This window comes from Oncorhynchus gorbuscha, linkage group LG18 (genome assembly GCF_021184085.1).
Source record: "Oncorhynchus gorbuscha isolate QuinsamMale2020 ecotype Even-year linkage group LG18, OgorEven_v1.0, whole genome shotgun sequence".
Classification (NCBI taxonomy): domain Eukaryota; kingdom Metazoa; phylum Chordata; class Actinopteri; order Salmoniformes; family Salmonidae; genus Oncorhynchus; species Oncorhynchus gorbuscha.
Window position 1 is genome coordinate 81568573 of NC_060190.1, and position 7500 is coordinate 81576072.

Consider the following 7500-nt stretch of genomic DNA (forward strand, 5'->3'; position numbering starts at 1 on the left):
AGATCTCTACTTGGAAATAACATTTTGTTGCATCAAAGATATTAATAACTAACCCAAGATAAGTCATATGTGTTGAATGAACATCAAAGATATTAATAACTAACCCAAGATAAGTCATATGTGTTGCATGAACATCAAAGATATTAATAACTAACCCAAGATAAGTCATATGTGTTGCATGAACATCAAAGATATTAATAACTAACCCAAGATAAGTCATATGTGTTGAATGAACATCAAAGATATTAATAACTAACCCAAGATAAGTCATATGTGTTGCATGAACATCAAAGATATTAATAACTAACCCAAGATAAGTCATATGTGTTGCATGAACATCAAAGATATTAATAACTAACCCAAGATAAGTCATATGTGTTGCATGAACATCAAAGATATTAATAACTAACCCAAGATAAGTCATATGTGTTGAATGAACATCAAAGATATTAATAACTAACCCAAGATAAGTCATATGTGTTGCATGAACATCAAAGATATTAATAACTAACCCAAGATAAGTCATATGTGTTGCATGAACATCAAAGATATTAATAACTAACCCAAGATAAGTCATATGTGTTGCATGAACATCAAAGATATTAATAACTAACCCAAGATAAGTCATATGTGTTGCATGAACATCAAAGATATTAATAACTAACCCAAGATAAGTCATATGTGTTGCATGAACATCAAAGATATTAATAACTAACCCAAGATAAGTCATATGTGTTGCATGAACATCAAAGATATTAATAACTAACCCAAGATAAGTCATATGTGTTGCATGAACATCAAAGATATTAATAACTAACCCAAGATAAGTCATATGTGTTGAATGAACATCAAAGATATTAATAACTAACCCAAGATAAGTCATATGTGTTGCATGAACATCAAAGATATTAATAACTAACCCAAATGTGTTGCATGAACATCAAAGATATTAATAACTAACCCAAGATAAGTCATATGTGTTGTTTCCAAATGAAGCATAGAGAACAAAACAATCAAGTCGGTTAAGGAATGCTTTCTCTGTGAAGTACGCGTGTGCAATAACTATCATCGCTGTTGAACTCCTTGTAAACAATGCCATTTTTTGAAACTTTGGCAAAGGGTCGATTCTACAAAACTTTGTGCACTTTGTGTGTTACAGATCCTAGTTTTGGGAACAGAAAACTGTGAGAAAATATGTCAGAATGTCGGCTCAATTCCATCTCGCTCCATACACTCTCACGGCCGGCCACTGGGCTTCCTCTCCTCACCATATTTGGAAAATCCAACCAGATGTTTCAGATTCATTGAAACATCTGGCTCCTTGTTCTGTCTGTGTTGCCATTGAGGGCCACCATTTTAAAGTAGTTAGCTGGGTGGGGATTCCAATTGGTTGGGAGGCATCAGCCAATGATCAGAGAATTGTCTTCTGTAAGTAAGCATTTCACTGTAAGGTCTACCTAGTGGTCTATTGGTCACAATAAATACATGGCACAAGCCCTGGTTCAACAAATCCTCAATGGAGCTGCCCATGCTGTCACGCATGGCATAATGGCACAGATAAGTTGAGACCTCTTTCCTTCTCTACGACTCCAACATGCTGAGGCCTTGGCATACATATGCCCTTCTTAGCTGGGGGAGGGAAAGACACAGAAGGGGGAAAAGTGAGAGACAAAGAGAGGAGAGAGAAACATGTTGATGCTCTGGTACACACGTTGTCCCTTAGTTCTGGAGGCAGAGACGGGGCAGAGGGGCTGATACCTGGAGGGGCAGAGGGGCTGATACCTGGAGGGAGAGACTGGGCAGAGGGGTTGATACCTGGAGGGAGAGACGGGGCAGAGGGGCTGATACCTGGAGGGGCAGAGGGGCTGATACCTGGAGGGGCAGAGGGGCTGATACCTGGAGGGAGAGACGGGGCAGAGGGGCTGATACCTGGAGGGGCTGAGGGGCTGATACCTGGAGGGGCTGAGGGGCTGATACCTGGAGGGGCAGAGGGGCTGATACCTGGAGGGGCAGAGGGGCTGATACCTGGAGGGGCAGAGGGGCTGATACCTGGGGGCAGAGGGGCTGATACCTGGAGGGGCAGAGGGGCTGATACCTGGAGGGGCAGAGGGGCTGATACCTGGAGGGGCAGAGGGGCTGATACCTGGAGGGGCAGAGGGGCTGATACCTGGAGGGGCAGAGGGGCTGATACCTGGAGGGGCAGAGGGGCTGATACCTGGAGGGGCAGAGGGGCTGATACCTGGAGGGGCAGAGGGGCTGATACCTGGAGGGACAGAGGGGCTGATACCTGGAGGGGCAGAGGGGCTGATACCTGGAGGGGCAGAGGGGCTGATACCTGGAGGGAGAGACGGGCAGAGGGGTTGATACCTGGAGGGGCAGAGGGGCTGATACCTGGAGGGGCAGAGGGGCTGATACCTGGAGGGGCAGAGGGGCTGATACCTGGAGGGGCAGAGGGGCTGATACCTGGAGGGGCAGAGGGGCTGATACCTGGAGGGGCAGAGGGGCTGATACCTGGAGGGAGAGACGGGGCAGAGGGGCTGATACCTGGAGGCGGAGACGGGGCAGAGGGGCTGATACCTGGAGGCGGAGACGGGGCAGAGGGGCTGATACCTGGAGGCGGAGACGGGGCAGAGGGGCTGATACCTGGAGGGGCAGAGGGGTTGATACCTGGAGGGAGAGACGGGGCAGAGGGGTTGATACCTGGAGGGAGAGACGGGGCAGAGGGGTTGATACCTGGAGGGGCAGAGGGGCTGATACCTGGAGGGGGAGATGGGACAGAGGGGTTGATACCTGGAGGGGCAGAGGGGTTGATACCTGGAGGGGCAGAGGGGTTGATACCTGGAGGGGCAGAGGGGTTGATACCTGGAGGGGCAGAGGGGTTGATACCTGGAGGGGCAGAGGGGTTGATACCTGGAGGGGCAGAGGGGTTGATACCTGGAGGGGCAGAGGGGTTGATACCTGGAGGGGCAGAGGGGCTGATACCTGGAGGGGCAGAGGGGCTGATACCTGGAGGGGGAGATGGGACAGAGGGGTTGATACCTGGAGGGGCAGAGGGGTTGATACCTGGAGGGGCAGAGGGGTTGATACCTGGAGGGGCAGAGGGGTTGATACCTGGAGGGGCAGAGGGGTTGATACCTGGAGGGGCAGAGGGGTTGATACCTGGAGGGGCAGAGGGGTTGATACCTGGAGGGGCAGAGGGGTTGATACCTGGAGGGGCAGAGGGGCTGATACCTGGAGGGGCAGAGGGGCTGATACCTGGAGGGGCAGAGGGCTGATACCTGGAGGGGGAGATGGGACAGAGGGGTTGATACCTGGAGGGGCAGAGGGGCTGATACCTGGAGGGGCAGAGGGGCTGATACCTGGAGGGGCAGAGGGGCTGATACCTGGAGGGGCAGAGGGGCTGATACCTGGAGGGGCAGAGGGGCTGATACCTGGAGGGGCAGAGGGGCTGATACCTGGAGGGGCAGAGGGGCTGATACCTGGAGGGGCAGAGGGGCTGATACCTGGAGGGGCAGAGGGGCTGATACCTGGAGGGGCAGAGGGGCTGATACCTGGAGGGGCAGAGGGGCTGATACCTGGAGGGGCAGAGGGGCTGATACCTGGAGGGGCAGAGGGGCTGATACCTGGAGGGGGAGACGGGGCAGAGGGGTTGATACCTGGAGGGAGAGAGGGGTTGATACCTGGAGGGGGAGAGGGGTTGATACCTGGAGGGGGAGAGGGGCTGATACCTGGAGGGGCTGATACCTGGAGGGGCAGAGGGGCTGATACCTGGAGGGGCAGAGGGGCTGATACCTGGAGGGGCAGAGGGGCTGATACCTGGAGGGGCAGAGGGGTTGATACCTGGAGGGGCAGAGGGGTTGATACCTGGAGGGACAGAGGGGTTGATACCTGGAGGGACAGAGGGGTTGATACCTGGAGGGGCAGAGGGGTTGATACCTGGAGGGACAGAGGGGTTGATACCTGGAGGGGCAGAGGGGCTGATACCTGGAGGGGCAGAGGGGCTGATACCTGGAGGGGCAGAGGGGCTGATACCTGGAGGGGCAGAGGGGCTGATACCTGGAGGGGCAGAGGGGCTGATACCTGGAGGGGCAGAGGGGCTGATACCTGGAGGGGCAGAGGGGCTGATACCTGGAGGGGCAGAGGGGTTGATACCTGGAGGGGCAGAGGGGTTGATACCTGGAGGGGCAGAGGGGTTGATACCTGGAGGGGCAGAGGGGTTGATACCTGGAGGGGCAGAGGGGTTGATACCTGGAGGGGCAGAGGGGTTGATACCTGGAGGGACAGAGGGGCTGATACCTGGAGGGGCAGAGGGGTTGATACCTGGAGGGAGAGACGGGGCAGAGGGGCTGATACCTGGAGGGGCAGAGGGGCTGATACCTGGAGGGGCAGAGGGGTTGATACCTGGAGGGGCAGAGGGGCTGATACCTGGAGGGAGAGACGGGGCAGAGGGGCTGATACCTGGAGGGGCAGAGGGGCTGATACCTGGAGGGGCAGAGGGGTTGATACCTGGAGGGGCAGAGGGGCTGATACCTGGAGGGGCAGAGGGGCTGATACCTGGAGGGGCAGAGGGGCTGATACCTGGAGGGGGAGACGGGGCAGAGGGGTTGATACCTGGAGGGGGAGACGGGGCAGAGGGGCTGATACCTGGAGGGGGAGACGGGGCAGGGGCTGATACCTGGAGGGGCAGAGGGGCTGATACCTGGAGGGGCAGAGGGGCTGATACCTGGAGGGGCAGAGGGGCTGATACCTGGAGGGGCAGAGGGGTTGATACCTGGAGGGGCAGAGGGGTTGATACCTGGAGGGGCAGAGGGGCTGATACCTGGAGGGGCAGAGGGGCTGATACCTGGAGGGGCAGAGGGGCTGATACCTGGAGGGGGAGACGGGGCAGAGGGGCTGATACCTGGAGGGGCAGAGGGGCTGATACCTGGAGGGGCAGAGGGGCTAATACCTGGAGGGGCAGAGGGGCTGATACCTGGAGGGGCAGAGGGGCTGATACCTGGAGGTTAATGTTAAAGATATTTCACAGCAGTTTAGATGGTATAATGATTCTCTACACAGAGTTCATGCTTTGTCAACTTAAATTAGGTGAACTGAAACGGCAGAGCTCTGCATTTTCCAACCTTGAAGAATTAAATGTCAACTTCAATGTCTTATGGACGTCCCAAGGATCCCAGATAGTACGGACCGTAGTTGCAGCATGGTCAGTCATCAGGGATAACTGATGGACTTATTTTGTGTACTATATTCTCATTAGTCTAGGAATTTGATTATGTTCTTATTTTAAACTTTAAAACTGAGACTTCACTACCATCTCAGGACTCCCGGCATAACCTTGTCCCCGGGCTAAATGAGCACAGCACCAGCTTGTGATATTCCTCCAGGTGACCAGTTTGGAGAGGAAGTGTTTGCTGTGTGAGGTTCCTCCAGGTGACCAGTTTGGAGAGGAAGTGTTTGCTGTGCGATACTCCTCCAGGTGACCAGCTTGGAGAGGAAGTGTTGGCTGTGTGAGGTTCCTCCAGGTGACCAGCTTGGAGAGGAAGTGTTTGCTGTGCGATACTCCTCCAGGTGACCAGCTTGGAGAGGAAGTGTTTGCTGTGCGATACTCCTCCAGGTGACCAGCTTGGAGAGGAAGTGTTTGCTGTGCGATACTCCTCCAGGTGACCAGCTTGGAGAGGAAGTGTTTGCTGTGCGATACTCCTCCAGGTGACCAGCTTGGAGAGGAAGTGTTTGCTGTGCGATACTCCTCCAGGTGACCAGCTTGGAGAGGAAGTGTTTGCTGTGCGATATTCCTCCAGGTGACCAGCTTGGGGAGGAAGTCTTGGCTGTGTCAGGTTCCTCCAGGTGACCAGCTTGGGGAGGAAGTGTTTGCTGTGCGATACTCCTCCAGGTGACCAGCTTGGAGAGGAAGTGTTTGCTGTGCGATACTCCTCCAGGTGACCAGCTTGGAGAGGAAGTGTTTGCTGTGTCAGGTTCCTCCAGGTGACCAGTTTGGAGAGGAAGTGTTTGCTGTGCGATACTCCTCCAGGTGACCAGCTTGGGGAGGAAGTGTTTGCTGTGCGATACTCCTCCAGGTGACCAGTTTGGAGAGGAAGTGTTTGCTGTGCGATACTCCTCCAGGTGACCAGTTTGGAGAGGAAGTGTTTGCTGTGCGATACTCCTCCAGGTGACCAGTTTGGAGAGGAAGTGTTTGCTGTGCGATACTCCTCCAGGTGACCAGCTTGGAGAGGAAGTGTTGGCTGTGTGAGGTTCCTCCAGGTGACCAGCTTGGAGAGGAAGTGTTTGCTGTGCGATACTCCTCCAGGTGACCAGCTTGGAGAGGAAGTGTTTGCTGTGCGATACTCCTCCAGGTGACCAGCTTGGAGAGGAAGTGTTTGCTGTGCGATACTCCTCCAGGTGACCAGCTTGGAGAGGAAGTGTTTGCTGTGCGATACTCCTCCAGGTGACCAGCTTGGAGAGGAAGTGTTTGCTGTGTCAGGTTCCTCCAGGTGACCAGTTTGGAGAGGAAGTGTTTGCTGTGCGATACTCCTCCAGGTGACCAGCTTGGGGAGGAAGTGTTTGCTGTGCGATACTCCTCCAGGTGACCAGTTTGGAGAGGAAGTGTTTGCTGTGCGATACTCCTCCAGGTGACCAGTTTGGAGAGGAAGTGTTTGCTGTGCGATACTCCTCCAGGTGACCAGTTTGGAGAGGAAGTGTTTGCTGTGCGATACTCCTCCAGGTGACCAGTTTGGAGAGGAAGTGTTTGCTGTGCGATACTCCTCCAGGTGACCAGCTTGGGGAGGAAGTGTTTGCTGTGTCAGGTTCCTCCAGGTATGATCGTGTCATGTTATCAGAGAGTGATGGTGGTAGAAGTGGAGCTCCAACAGCAGCTAACTATTATCGTCTAGGAAGTCCAGACTTATTTACAATGGCGTCTACCCCGGCCAAACCAGGACGACGCTGGGCCAATTATGTGTCACCCTATAAGACTCCCAATCACGGCCGCATGAGATAGAGCCTGGAATCAAACCAGGGATTGTAGTGACGCCTCTTGCACTGAGATGCAGTACCTTAGACTGCTGTGCCACTCAGGAGCCAGTCGAGTGGACCGCTGCGGTGGCAGTTGAATGGTGGTCCTCCTTCGGTGGCCTTGACACCTCCGTTAATCTGTCTGTCGGTGCCCTTGACACCTCCATAGCAGAACCAAATTACCTGGAGGGGTTTTCCCCAATAGAACACAGGGGGTTTTCCCCAATAGAACACAGGGGGTTTTCCCCAATATAACACAGGGGGTTTTCCCCAATAGAACACAGGGGGTTTTCCCCAATAGAACACAGGGGGTTTTCCCCAATAGAACACAGGGGGTTTTCCCCAATAGAACCCAGGGGGTTTTCCCCAATAGAACCCAAGGGGTTTTCCCCAATAGAACCCAGGGGTTTTCCCCAATAGAACCCAGGGGTTTCCCCCAATAGAACACAGGGGGGTTTCCCCCAATAGAACACAGGGGGGTTTCCCCAATAGAAC

General features: G+C 53.8%; 1 protein-coding gene across 3 annotated transcripts in view; it reads right to left on the reverse strand.

Annotated features, from left to right (window-relative positions):
* The window catches only part of LOC124003763 (extracellular matrix protein 2-like), a 68006-nt gene that overhangs the window by 35993 nt on the left and 24513 nt on the right, over positions 1-7500 (reverse strand). The gene's annotated exons all lie outside the window — the stretch shown is intronic.